The sequence below is a fragment of the Heteronotia binoei genome, chromosome 6 (genome assembly GCF_032191835.1).
Source record: "Heteronotia binoei isolate CCM8104 ecotype False Entrance Well chromosome 6, APGP_CSIRO_Hbin_v1, whole genome shotgun sequence".
Taxonomy (NCBI): Eukaryota; Metazoa; Chordata; class Lepidosauria; order Squamata; family Gekkonidae; genus Heteronotia; species Heteronotia binoei.
The window spans coordinates 62,074,133-62,088,894 of NC_083228.1; the positions used below are offsets into that span (position 1 = coordinate 62,074,133).

A 14,762-nucleotide genomic window follows, 5' to 3' on the forward strand; every position below is an offset into this window, starting at 1 on the left:
TCCTCGGCTCTGTCTTCAGCCATGATAGGAGGCTTGACCTGGAGGGTTCCCTGGCATATCCATGTCCTGGGACTCTGCAGTAGAGCTCTGGGTGGAGGGGGATGGGATGATGATGATGATATTGGATTTATATCCCGCCCTCCATGCCAAATCTCAGAGTCTTAGAGCAGCTCTCAATCTCCTTTATCTTCCTCCCCCACAACAGACACCCTGTGAGGTAGGTGGGGCTGAGAGAGCTCTTACAGCAGCTGCCCTTTCAAGGACAACCTCTGCCAGAGCTATGGTTGACTCAAGGCCATTTCAGCAGGCGCAAGTGGAGGAATGGGGAATCAAACCCGGTTCTCCCAGATAAGAGTCCACACAATTAACCACTACACCAAACTGGATGTAGGGGCTCCTTAGAGCTGCCTGTGTGCAAGGGTCTTGGTTGCTGACTAGGCCTGTCTTTGCTGTCATCTCCCTTCTCTGTCTGCCTCTGTATCTGTTAGCTGTGAGGTGGGAGAACCGGAGAAAAGATGGCGAGGAGGAAAGAGAGATAGAAAGAAAGGGAGAGGTACATGGGTGCTTTGAAAGAGCCTTACTGGCCCCCCTTCTGCTCTCCTCTGTATGCTCCAATGGGCCTAAGGGACCTGGCTGGCCCTTTAAATCCTTCTTTCTTTTGGCCATGCAATGTCGTTTAATGGCAAGGAAACCGTTCCAGTTGCTGGCCAGTTCCCTCCTCCCTTGGTTTTGCCCACCATCCCTGCTGAGAGTTGTGGCTCCACTGCAGCCTGGGAACCTAGGCTTCATTCACACACACACACCCTCCTCTCCTCTCCTCTCCTCTCCCAAGAAGCATCTCTCCTACTGGAATTCAGGTGGGATGCTCCAAGGATCTGGGGCTGGGAGGTCACTGGGTCTTCAGCACTGCCCTGTGTTCCCAACAGCCTCTACCACCTCCCCCGAAGTAGGGTGCCCTTCTGCCAATGCAGGAGAGCTGGGTGGGAGTCTCTGGGTTGGTCGCAACTGCAGGGGATCTCCCCACTTTGCTGATGCTCATCCAGTTTCACCGCTAGCTGCAGCTCAAGGACTGCCCAGGATCTCTGTGATGTCCACCACTGATGTTTAGCCACTAATGTTTTCCAGTCTATCAGGATCATCCTTTATCCTGTCTCTTTCTTTTACTGTACCCCTCCCAATTCCATATCATCTGCAAATTTAATAAGCAGTTCCTCTATTTCTTCATTCAAATCATTTATAAAGATATTAAACAAAACAGGTCCCAGTACAGATCCTTGAGGCACTCCACTTGTTACTCCTCTCCAAGAGGATGAGGAACCATTCACAAAGACTCTTTGGGTACAATCTGTCAACCAGGTACCAATCCACCCAACAGTAATAGGATTCAAACCAAATTTTAACCATCAATAAGAATATTATGTGGAACCTTATCAAAAACCTTACTGAAATCAAGATAAACAATGTCTACAACATCTCCCTGATTATAGTAACTTTCTTGAAAAAAGGGATAACATGACTTGTTCTTGAGAAACCCGTACTGGTTTTTAGTAATCACAACCATCCTTTCTAAATGCTCAAGGACTGACTGGTGATTTGTTCCAAAACCTTTCCAGATATAGATGCCAAGCTAATGAGTAGGTCCAGATCCTCTGTTTTCCCATTCATGAAGATGAGGACATTTGTTTTAAGGGACTCCAGATTAAAGGATTTAAAGTTTAAAGTGATTGGAGAAGACAGCCCAAAACAGCTGAGCAACAGGGAGGTGCTTCCCATCATACAACTGTTTTTCAGGCTGTCTTCTGCTCTCCTTTAAAGTTTAAATGGACCACAGAAGAGAGCCTGAGACAGCTGAGCAATGGGGAGTGCCTCCCCACCACACAGCTATTTTACAGCTTTCATGGGGAACAGAAAGCAGGGGTTTAAAGGGACTCGGAAACCCTTTAAAGCCCCACTTTTAAAGTTCGTGGAAGTATGTGATGGTAGACCCATCACAAATTTCTGTTTGCAAACTATAAGTAGGGCAAAAATTGTGATAAATTCTACTTCATGGTTCAGTTTGTGCACATCCCTTGTGGATAATGATGTACACTAGTCTGAAATACTTGGAGAAATGACAGGTCAAAAATGAAAGAAACACCTTTTAAATAATCAATAATTCAGTTAAATTTTCTCTAATACATGTAGGGAACAGAAGAGTGCTAGAGAGCTCAGGTTCCCAGTCCAGATAATCTGTAGCTCACTTCCAGCTTTATTTAGTTGGAAGAAAGTATCCATGATATATGTGTAGAATTGTAACCCATGTTGTAGAAAACTATATACATACTACTATCTGTTAAAGTGCAAATCTTTACAGTAGGCTGGGGATTGGTATGAGATCCAGATCCCTGTTGTTACGCTCTTTTTTTGGGAGGCCAATGAACCAAAAATCTCTTAACTGTGTAATGTAATGAAAGAAATTATCTTTAAGGAATCAATTTTAAGTCCGCATCAACACTAATGATCCAGAAAGGTAACAGTCTTCAAAAAGAATTACTGATAATACTGAAAAGATACTGTTTAATAACACTCTTGAATTCTAATGGCATTTCCCCCATTTTCTGACAGAAAATGCTGTTTGGCTAAAGAGCAATTTCATTAATTGCCAGGTTATATATCTCTTGGATCCTATGATATCCTTCCTTGATAGAGGAAGTGCTTTTGAAATGTTATTGCAAAATAATTGCCATTTCTGCCCACTCACCTGCCCAAGCAGAAGGAACATGAACTTTAACAGTGAACAAGAGACAGAGGCATCAAATTTACTTTTAAACACATGGATAAAATGTCACCAAAATCACTAAAATGCTGCTCCTGGTCTAATATTATATGAAATGTATTTCTACATGCTATAAAAAATAAGCTGGTATCTTGTCCTATCCAGGAACAAAGCAGAAAAAGGAGGGGATCAATAACTTCTTTGTAGGATTTTAATAGGAATTTTCTTTTCACTACATAGGTCAGGAACACAGAATATATTAGTTTAATCACATTTACATCAACATACTGGCCTGTATATAACTAAATAGTTCTTTAATACCTTTAAGTGTCCTGAAATTCTTAAAAAGGGGCAACCATTTCTGCTGATTCCCCCCAGACGTTGTTCCTGGGGATCAGCAAACCCTTAGGATGAATGTAGTGGAGGGGGGCGGTTTACAGTGGGAGGAGGAAACCTGCAGAAATGTCCATTCTCTCTTTTTAAAAACTTGTTTCCTTTAGTATGTGGAATGTAGTTGGATACAGGTCAATATTATTTAGCCAATCAATGCAATATGTACTATTTTATTTTTTGTAGTATTATTCCTGAGTTAATTCTACAGCTAACATGTTCCTGAATTGCTTTCCAAGATCATATTTGCCTAGCCAATTACTGTATGTACATGTCAAAGAATAAAAAGCAGAAGCATTAAGACACCATTACACGATGCTGAACATCCCAATACCTGTGCTGTACCAAAGCTGCTAAGAGAGATTATGCAAAGTGTGGATGCAGAACTGGCTTGCATTATTTGTTCTTTTCAGATGTTTCAGCAAAAGAATGGCAAGGGACAATGTATAAGCTCCCTTGATACTTGTTCAGCTCCTCTCAATAGCATTTGAAACCAATCTTAATGAAATAGGTGTTGTTTCTTCTGAAGAATCTTCAATTTGATCCTAAGCAAATTCACTAGCAATAAGATATGGTTTAGATATTAGAGTGCTCAGTTTGGCAGTGTACAAAATATATTCTGTATGCAGGTTCTTCACATAGAGGAACTTCTGGCAATAATATTGAGTCACCTCACTTGCTTAGCTCCAGTAATATGGTAAATCAGTTCAGAAATGCTATGGCTACTTCACAAAGTGTCATTAGGCAGTAATAGTTGTCAGAAATATTCACAGGGAACTTACAATGTTTAAAACAACCTGAACAACTGATATCAAAGCATGATAGTGCTTTGAATTGTAGGTAGATATAGTCTGCCTTGTTCATTAAGGAATACCTTATACTGGAAAACAATTCAATAATTAAAAACACTCTGTAATAATACTCAACTTTAACATAAATATACTGAGTATTTGAACAAGAAATGAAAAAATGGTTGCTCTGAAAGGCAAGCACAGCTACGCTAAAAGAAACATCCACCTCTTTCTCCATGGATTTCTATAGCTTCTGCTACCTGAAATAATTAGTTTTATATAGTCCCTATGATTTCTAAAAATCCAAGGGCACAGCATTTACTGCACACTATGAGCAGTAAGAAAGGGTGGGGGTGGGAGGAGCAATGTTCTGCTCTACAGCTATGACTTTGTAATCAATAGGATTCTTGACAGGAATATAAATCTAACTTACAGAGTGAACAGCTAAAGTTTGAAATTTTCATGGAAATCCTTACTTTAGTAATCACAAATTTATAGGCTTGCTGCTGAGACTGCACAATGGCCTGCCCAACAAGTGGAAAAACAATTTATATCCAGAGCTACAGCATATCAGTACCTGAGCATGCATTGTATAGATTTTTTGGTTCCAAACAGGAGAATTGATGACCATAACATATATTATTTACCAACACTGAAAAAAAAAATATTCATAACTCTAATAATGCTCAACATATACTTTGTATGGGATGCGCCTTTGAAAAAACATAGAAATAAAAATTCTCATTTGAACTATCAACCACCCAATTAATGGTTTAATACAGGAGGAATTAAAAATAGATATACATAATTGTATTAATTATCTGTATACAATATGATGCATGTATTAATTTAATATTTTAATTAATTACAGTACAAATATTCAGGAGTAATTTCCATGAACGTTGAGGTCCAGAACAATTCATTTAAGGTCAGCCTGTTGAATAAATTTAGTATAATAAAATAAAAGGCTTTCATTTTTACAAAAAAATTGTTAATAAATATATCTTTGTTAAACATTGTAGCTCATTCTACCATTGAAGATGTTATAATATTGAAACAGAGATAATAAATCCTGGGGTCTTCGTCTGGAACGGACCTTGAGCTGAACCACTGCGTGGCATCTTTATTCAGAATTGCCTAGTGTCAGGTTGCTGATTAAATTTAATACAGGAGTCCTCAACCTTTTTAAGCCTGTGGGCACCTTTGGAATTCTGGCACAGCACGGTGAGTGCTGCACACAAAAGAGCTGCTGCAGGATGTGGAGCCAGCCAGAAAATGGCTGCCACAGCTTACCTCCAGTCACACTGCTGACAAAGCAACATCTTTTAAAAGCTGCACAACCACTCAAATCTCCAGTAACCAATTAGAAGCCTTACCAGGCAAAAGCCCCGTCTAGCCCTGGCCACAGTCTAGCACCAGGGAGAGGTCACAGTGGCTGCCATGGCACCCACAGGCACCATGTTGGGGACCTCTGGTTTAATATATTACTTGCCTTCTTATTAAAGCTGAAATCCCAAGTATACTTGCTTGGACATAAGCAGCAGAATCAGAAGCTAATATGTGTGCTGGACTAGGAAACAAAACAAGAGTGAAGTAGATTCTAAAGGAGCAGCTTTAAGTAAAAGTTGTATTTAAGGGTTCTATTTTTTTTAAAGAAATCTAGCTGTAATCTTCGGGCACTGTTAAAAATTTAAATCCTAAAAATACATAGTAATGAAAAGTCTTTCAGATCCATCATACAAAGACATCTTGTGGAGTTAAAAGTTTGCTTTAATCTGCTGCAGGGCAGAAATTCAACACAGCAGCTTTCATAGCAGAGAGATTATTCAAAACAAAACACCAGCATTTGGAAGGCAGGGTGGGGGGGCTTCAGAAGTGAACTTTTCCAGGTTGGAAACCTCAGCCTCAATATGAACTGAGCACAACCCCTTCCAGAGTTCACACCCAACTCATAATGGTTGTAGGAATAACTGAAGTCTCTCTGTTCCATCTTGATTGAGATCTGATCATTGATCCTTGGGATTCAATTAAGAATTTTTCAGTCAGAACTGAGGATCTTCTATAGATGTTTGATAAACTCAAGGAATAAAAATAGTATATGTAGGTGGAGGGGGGAATGCCACTTCTGCAAACCTGGGGAAACCACTCCCATTATCCTAAGAATATTTATCAAAGATAGACATCAGAGAAAGCATTTCTCTGAGGTATTTGAAAGCAACTTCTCATGATTCAGCCATTTCTGGAAAAGTGCACCCAAGGATAATAGTAGTAATCTTACCTGTAACCATTATTCACAAAATATCTTCTGCACAGGCATGAACTGGGACTACAGCAAAACAGATCTGCTGTAGAAGATTATTTAACAAGCTAAAAAAGTCCTCTAGAGGACACTTCACCTCCCTTATACCATAGCTGTCTGTGTTTTCCTGCTGAAAACAATCACATGGTTGAAAGGGAGCCCACTCCCCTCAGTTCCACTGCAGCTGCTGTGGATAATGGAAGGAAAAAAAACCTGGAACCTCATGCAGCAGGGCGGGTGGGGGGGAATGTGTGCTTGCACAGAAGACACAATGAACAATGGTTGCAGGTAAAAGCAACTCCATTTTCATCTTCAGTCTCCCTACAGTCCCTCACTATGATGTTCCCAAGCTACAGTCCAAGAGGTGAGGTGAGGAACAGGGAATGCAGCACAGCCTTGCTAACATCTGATTCTTTTCTTGCTTGCAGTTTTAGTGCATAGTTGTCTCACAAATGTGTCTAAGGAGGACCAAGTGGCTGACCAGCAAATTTTAAGCAATTGGGCCCCTTGTAGTAGAGCAGCGGAGGATGCTTGTGCTCTGGTTGAGTGAGTGCATACCATAAGATAGAAGGCAGCTTCACTTATTCATAGCATCATTTGATTGCAGAGACAATACATCTGGACAATGTCCGGGAGGTCACTGGTTTTCTCTTGTTACATCCCATATACGAAACAAAGAGATTGTTGCATATCCTAAATCAGTGGTGTCAAACTAATTTGTTATGAGTGTGTGTGGATCTGACATAAATTATGGGATCTGGACCGGGCCATGTGGGTCATAAAATGTAATGCCGGGTAGCAGAGATATAAGCTTTATAAAGGACACAGAGAAACACAATTAAATATATTATTTTTTTACTTAAAATAGAAACATGCTTAAAACAGTAACACTTCTGATATCTTGTTTATTTAACAGTCTTTGATTACTTGACACCTTTCAAACTTCCCTTTGCCCCCGCTGCTTAAAACATGTCTCCCTAAAATGGAAAGGTAGGGGGAATAGTGGGATTTGGCAATGCAACTGAACATATGGTTTTACCCTCACATATCCAAAAGGTTGTTCTCAGTTCTTGAAAGGCATCTACCAGAAGGTCTTAGGAGAGTAAATGGATATGTTTCTAACTTTGAGCCCACTCTGAGGGTCATTTCCCCAGGCTATGCTCTTTTCAGTGATTTTACAATACCTTTTTATTCTCAAGAATAAAATGGAGGGAGACCTTGATGGAAGTGCTTTCACACCACCCAGTCCATGTGGCAAGCACTGAGGGTTTCCTATACAAAAGGAATCCTGGTGCGGGGCTGGGATGAGGTGAAGGGGGGACAGTCAGGACAACCTCCATGGCAGAGAAGCAGCATCACCATAGCTGCTTCCAATCTGCTCAGTGCCTGGCTTTGGAGGGCGCAAGGCCCAACCTATGAAACATGAGCCGGGGGCTCCACACCCTTCACCAGCCAGCTGAACCTAATGCCGCCACCCCCTTTGGTCCTTGCACCCACATTGTAAATGGGACAGTGCCTTCCAGAGCCAGTGTAGAGGCCAGGGTGACGAGGTGTGGGTGCTGGGGAGGGTAGCACCCTGTCGCCCTGCTCTTGGATGATGAACAACCAAAACATCAGGGTTGCAGACAGTCCTCTCTCCCTCCCGCAACAGACAAAGCCAGGTCCTGTACCTCCATTTCTGTTGCTCTGTTGATAGAGCAGGGGGTGTCTCTGGCAGCTCAAGGAGGATCCATGAGCACTTTGTCTGGGAGGCTGTAATGGGTGGATGAAGCAAGTCCACTCTCAGCTGAAACTTGATCTGTGCAGGTTGGTGGGTGGGTTGGCTGGAAGGTACTTCCACTCCTGCATAACCCTTCCTGCACTCAGCCAGCCATGCCCCCTCTCCTTCCCTCTCACCACCTCTTAACATTGATTGTTTACTTAAAAAGCCAGCCCCCTCACAAACAAAAGCAACAGAGGAGGGTGGGACTAAGGTCAGCCTTCCATGACTGAGGGGAAATGTCTTGCCAGCTGTTCACAGGTCGAATTAAAGCCCTGGGCAGGCTGGTTCTGGCCTGTAGGCCATACATTTGACACCTCTGTCCTAAATAGTTTGGTTCTCTTGAGATCAAAAAAGCAATGCTCATATGACATCTAAAGTATGGAGTGCCTACTATACAGAAGAGGAGGGGTTAGGAAAAATATGGACAGCACTATATCCTGCAACATATTAAAGGTGGAGACCATCTTGGGTAAAAGCTCTACACTAGGTCTGAGGAGTAGTTTCAAAAATGGAGTGTCAACATGCAAAATGGCCAACTCGGTAACCCTTTGGACAGACATTACAGTGGCCAAGAAACAAACCTTGACTGAAAGGAGGTCTAATGGGCAAGTGGTCATAGATTCAAACAGTTTCAGCATTAGCTGTGAGAGTACTAAGAAGAGGGACCACTGCAGTACCAGTGTGGGGCATGAAGGGTACATGTCCATTAGCACCTTCAAAAACTGTTTGGGGAGCCTATAGGAGAACACAATGTGAGTCTTTATAGAAGAGTGAAAAGCTAAAATGGCCACCAGATGGACTTTATCTGAGAAGGCTAACCCATGTGTCTTGAGATTAAAAAAAGTTATTGTAAAATCACCGAAAAGAGCACAGCCTGGAAGAATGACCCTCAGAGGGGACTCAAAGTTGGAAACATTTCCATTTACTCTCCTAAAACCTTCTGGTAGATGCCTTTCAAGATTTGAGAACAACCTTCTGGGTATGTTAGGGTAAAATCATATGTTAATCGACTTCCATGCCATGAGATGGAAGTGGGGGATATTGTGGTAAAGTAACTGTCCCAACATCAATAGGTTAGGTGCCTCTGGGAGATGAATGTAGATTCTCCAGGACTTCTTGAGAAGGGGAGCAAACTAAGCCTGTCAGGGCCAGAAAGGCACTAAAGCAGGGCTGTCAAACTCATATGAGGGCCGAATCTGACATAAATGTCAGGCCGAGCCATGTCGGTTTGGGCTGAGCCATGTGTGTACCTATTTATGATTAGGCAGCAGAGATATAAACTTTATACACAAACACACATTTTTTAAAAAAAACCCTTACATTTCCTTAAAACATTAGCACTCATTGGTCTTAAAGGTGCTTTCTTTGTATCTCTCTCATGGGTTTCAGGGAACTGGGCAAAGGAAGCTCTGACTCTTTCCTTCCCTCCCCAGCGGACCAAGAGGGGGAGGAGCCTCAGCCAATAAAAGGAAGACAGGTTTGGGTCAGTAGCTCTGCTGTGCAATTGAGAGGGCCTATCAAAGCAAGCTATCGCTCCACACCTTCCTCCCCAAAGGAGGAGCCTCAGCCAATGGAGAAAATACAGGTTTTACTCTATAGCTCCTGTGTGATTGTGCAAACCTGGCAAAGCAAACTGTTATGCAGAAAAAGGAAAGAGAGAGGGAGAAGGAAGCAGATGACAGCCAGTTGCTTGGGGGCCTGATAGGAGTCCTTTGGGGACATGATTCAGCCCCCAGGGTGGCATGTTTGACATCCCTGCACTAAAGGATAGCTTCTGATTGGCCTTCCAGTAGTTTTGCTACTACCCTTGTCAGCAGAGAGAATGGAAAAAACAAGAACAAAAGGGTGCCCTTCTATATGAACTGGAAGGCATCTCCCATGTACAGCGGGTCAGTGGATGCAATAGAGCAAAAATAACAGGCCTTGGTGTTATGGCATGTGGTGAAAAGGTTCATGATCCATGAGTGCCCACTTGTGGTTGGAAGTATGTACCCTACTAAGACTATCAGCTAGCAAGTTGTGCTCCCCTGCAATATGGATGGCTCAGAGGTGAATACCACACTCCAAAGTCACACTTCTGAGGCTTCTGTATTGAGTTTCAGGAACCAGTTGTCCATCTAGAGGAGAACCAATTGTCCTTGTTTGATACCTTAAAAGGAGTTAAATGTATACCAAATGGCACATAGTTTGAGAATATTTATATGAAATCTCGAGGGAAGCACCCCTGGAGGATTGGAAGGTGTAGCTTGACCTCTGTGGCACATATGGAAACCTGGTTGAGTAGAAGGACTGCTGCTCTCTATGATATGGGAATCAGGATCAAGGAGCAAATGGGTGCTGCCTTGAGTAGGAAGAAGCCAATTGAGAAGTGCCCAGAGATCTGTCTGGCAGTTTTCTTTATATGCATCAGTGTCTCATCAGTGCTCTCTGAAAAGAGTATGGTACCTTCAAAAGGTAAGTTCTCTTGCTTCTAGTCTCTACAGGGAGAGTCATAGAACAGAGCCATTCATGATCTCTGATAACCACAGAGGAGGCAGTGGCAGACTCAACAGAATGCTTTGAGGCATTGATTTGCTGTTTGGATAATCCTGTGGCTTCAGAAAGAAAGACCTTTGCTGGATCCCTCTTACCTCATGCAGAAGCTCAAAATATGGGGAGATCTGCAAAAAAAAAGTTGATATGTTCCCATTATTTCTTGAAAATTAGAGATTTTGAAGGCTAAGGCAAATGAAGAGTATATTGTGTCCTAAAGCATCTAATTTTCTCCCCTCATCAGTGGAGCAGAATGGAATGATTAATAGGCTCTGTTCTGGAAAAGGTAGAGGATGAGTGGACAGAAAGGTTTGCATCTTCCTGCTTAATTTTATACAGATTTTGTATATGTCTGGAGGTAGGAAAGTTTTCAAGAATTGGGAACACAATTGTATTAGGAGTGTCCGAATATAATTGGTTGAGGATTTTGTCCTTGGGCTTCTGATCTGTAGTAGTAACATCTGTTTCTAAGGCTTGAGCCATCCTGGTCATCTGTTCTGCATATAAGCATAGATCTTTGTTAGGGAACATGAGAGTAGGATCTTCAACTTGTTCATCTGGTGACAGATCTGAAGCGATATCCGAACCATGGACAGACTCTTGCCCAGAACCTTCATCTTGTCAGAATTCAGAGAGAGTGTGACAGTATGCAGTCTCAGGGGAACGACCGGAGAGCAGATTAATTTCTATGCTGCACAGAGTGATGAACTTCCCAATCAGAACAAGGCAGAGGCCAATCGTGTGGATAGGATGGGGACATATAACATGGGTATGGCTGCCATAGAAAAGGAGGATACGACTGGTACCAGCCCACTGAATCCACTGGATATGTATGCAGCAGTCTTGAACCTGGAGTTGATGTTTGTCCCAGTGGAAGTTCAGCCTCTGATACAGAATGGATCAGGGAGGTGAGCAAACCGGAAGAGTCACAGGTAGAATCAAAGACTCTAAAGGTCTGGTGGTCGAAGTTGTGGGAACTGTCTCTCTTTATTTTTGGATTTAGAGAGGCTCTTCTTAACCAGTGGTTCTGAGGCACTCCAGGAAGCAGGTGGCGTATGGAATGCCCTGCCGCTTCCTACCTTAGAAGAAAATTGCTGACACACACAGCATGTTTCCACATTGTGATCTTCTCTGAGACATAGAAGACAAAGGCTATGCTCATTGCACTGGGGCATTTTCATGTCACATTTGGAATGGATACTAAGGTAAACTGAGTCTCCAGGGAAAGCAGCACAAAGGCAAAGAAGCACAAGACTTTCCTTTTGTGTCCAGCTTGCAAAAGAACCTGAATAAGGCAAGTACTTGAAACATTTTTCTCTTTCTCTTCTAGAAATACAAAGCAGTGATGGAGAGAAGAACCTTTCACAACAGTGGCAAAAAAAAGGGACTGAGGGCAGTGGGCACCCCCTCCCTTTGACCATATGACCATTTTCGGTGGGAAAAGATAGCCAACTATAGTAGTACAGTAGCATACAACTTTAACATAGTTCAACTTCCTTGTACTATAGTACAAGGGAGGCAGAGCACCCTCTAGAGAAGTTTTTAAGCTTTGTAAAGAATTTGTGTAACAGGACCAATGGGAGACTGCACAGAAGACCAAAGATTAATTAATAAGTTCTTGATAAGAGTAATTAGATAATTCTCTAAATATGGTATTTTTAATATCATATTAAAGACAAAATAAAGTTTGAGTCCAGTGGCACCTTTAAGACCAACAAAGTTTTATTCTGGGTATAAGCTTTCATGTGCATGTATACTTCTTCAGATACCAGAAGTGTGCATGCACACGAAAGCTTAAATCCAAAATAAAATTTTTAGACTTACAGGTGCCACTGGACTCAAACTTTGTTCTGCTGCTTTAGACCAACACAGCTACTCACCTGAATCTATATTAAAGATACAGATCCTTCAAAATATTTTCTTATAAATATACAATTAGTGTTCCATTTTGTAATACTCACAATGCTTACCTGCAGGAGGTGGTGGCGGCCACAAGCATAGCCACCTTCAAGAGGGATTTAGATAAAAATATGGAGCAGAGGTCCATCAGCGGCTATTTATATATATATAATTTTTTTTGCCACTGTGTGACACAGAGTGTTGGACTGGATGGGCCATTGGCCTGATCTAACATGGCTTCTCTTATGTTCTTATGTTCACTTTGGATAGAACAAAGAGTTTTCCAACTTGGAACGTAAAGTGAGCAATTCAGGTTCCTTAGTATGTGCACGTGCATCAGTAGAGGTGCATACGTTTTAAATTTTTTAATAACTGGAGTGTCATTGCTCAGTTGCAGAAGGGCAAAATAAACCCCACAGAAACACAAATAGGAGGAAAGTGGGTTTCTTATTTTTATATGATTTTTAATTTTTTTCTTTGCACCACTAGGCAACATCACTCCTAGAGCACTTCATTTTTTGCTCTTTAAATTTTTTAAATCATAATTTAAAAAAAGAAAATATAAAAAAGAAACAAATTCTGCTGCATATTTGTTTCTTTGTAACAATATTCAGGAGCAGAGGGAAAATGTTGAAATTTAAAAAGAAATAAAATGTTTAATAGGAGGAATCAAATTATCTTCACTGCAACTCCCAAGAGCACTACACACTGAGCTCAGCTCTTGTATCAACATAAGAAGTGCAAGAGAGGACTTGGGAAAAGACAAGCTTTGTTCTGAATTTTCTTCCAGAAAGCTCAATTTACGCCACGCAGTAGTTAAATGAGTAGAGATGAGTCTCCCTACTAAAGATTACAAGTGCTGATCATCATAACATCCACCATGTACTGCATTTTTCAAGTGCTTGTCCAAGTTATCCTTATTCTGAAAAAGTCCCATTGACTTCCAAGATCATAATCTTTAATGTTTCTTTCAATAAAAGTCCTAAATGTTCAGTTCTGACTCAATGAAACCCAGGTGGCGGATAGAAGAAGCCAGAGATTACTGCAGTGGATCACAGTTCTTAGAAAAAATAAATTCTGGTGGCTCAACAACTGCACCCAGAATCAGGCTAGAGGGCTAGAATCAGGGTTACACAACTGGGAATGAGTGTAAATTTCAACACCTGGGAGAGGCCAAAAAAACAGGCAACTTATTCCTTCAAATGCTCAGTTAAAATTAGCAAGGTAAACACTCTCAAATTTTGCTTTCATCTACAGAGCAGATACCATTAAAAGAGCAATGCCTCACAGTATTTTATTTCTAATCATTTTTTACTGAGCAGGAGCTGGGGGTCATGGGCTCTGAGTAAAGTGTGCAAGGGCTCACTACAGAGACCTAGTTCAGGCAGAGCCATCTCCAGCAGAGAGGTCCCTTGGATGAGGGATCTGGGTTGGTGGCAGGGCAGGCAAATAGCACCTCAACAGCAGGCGCTATCTAGCCCTCCCCCACTTTGTCCATCAATCTGAAACTCTTTGGAGCTTGTGTTACAATCACACTAACATGTATACTGTTTTATAAATTTTTATCCCACTGGATATCATTCTTTTCAGCGGTGATTATGCTGAGCGGTAGCTAAATGAGTCCCTACTAAAGAATATGCATTATTTGGACTTTCTTTTTCAGCTTTCAAAGTATGATGTTAACTGCATTTCAAATAGAAGAAGAAGACTGCAGATTTTTACCCCACCCTTCTCTCTGAATCAGAGACAGAGTGGCTTTAAATATCCTATATCTTCTCCCCCCACCCTGTGAGGTGGGTGGGGCTGAGAGGTCTCTCACAGCAGCTGCCCTTTCAAGGACAACTCCTGCGATAGCTATGGCTAACCCAAGGCCATTCCAGCAGCTGCAAGTAGAGAAGTGGGGAATCAAACCCAGTTCAAATACAAAGAACTAATACAAAATATTAAACATTACTTTTTCATGTTTATAGCAAGAGTCTTGTTAATTTCAGTCCAGACATTATCTGTCTAAAAATATGTAAAATATTCCAAAAATATAGTCACCAGGAACAATTTAAACAGTCACTTGATTTGGTTCTTTTGACAAGAAAACAGAATTAATTCTCCAGTCAAATACCTGCCAGACAATATTTTAAAATATCTGTATTTCTTAAGTGTATTAATATTTACTATTGTCTTTTACAAAAAAGGAATAAATCATGTTTTTTCTGAAGTAATGTGAGGTTCAGGATAGGCTATATTATCGTAAAACCTCAACAGGAGTTAAGATTCCAGTAAAAATGGAATTTGTACTTAAATCATAATTAACTGTTCTTTAAACTTACATTAAAATTA

General features: G+C 41.3%; 1 protein-coding gene across 1 annotated transcript in view; it reads right to left on the bottom strand.

Annotated features, from left to right (window-relative positions):
• ATRNL1 (attractin like 1) overlaps nucleotides 1–14,762 on the bottom strand; it is a 1,015,273-nt gene that overhangs the window by 685,294 nt on the left and 315,217 nt on the right. The window lies entirely within an intron of this gene.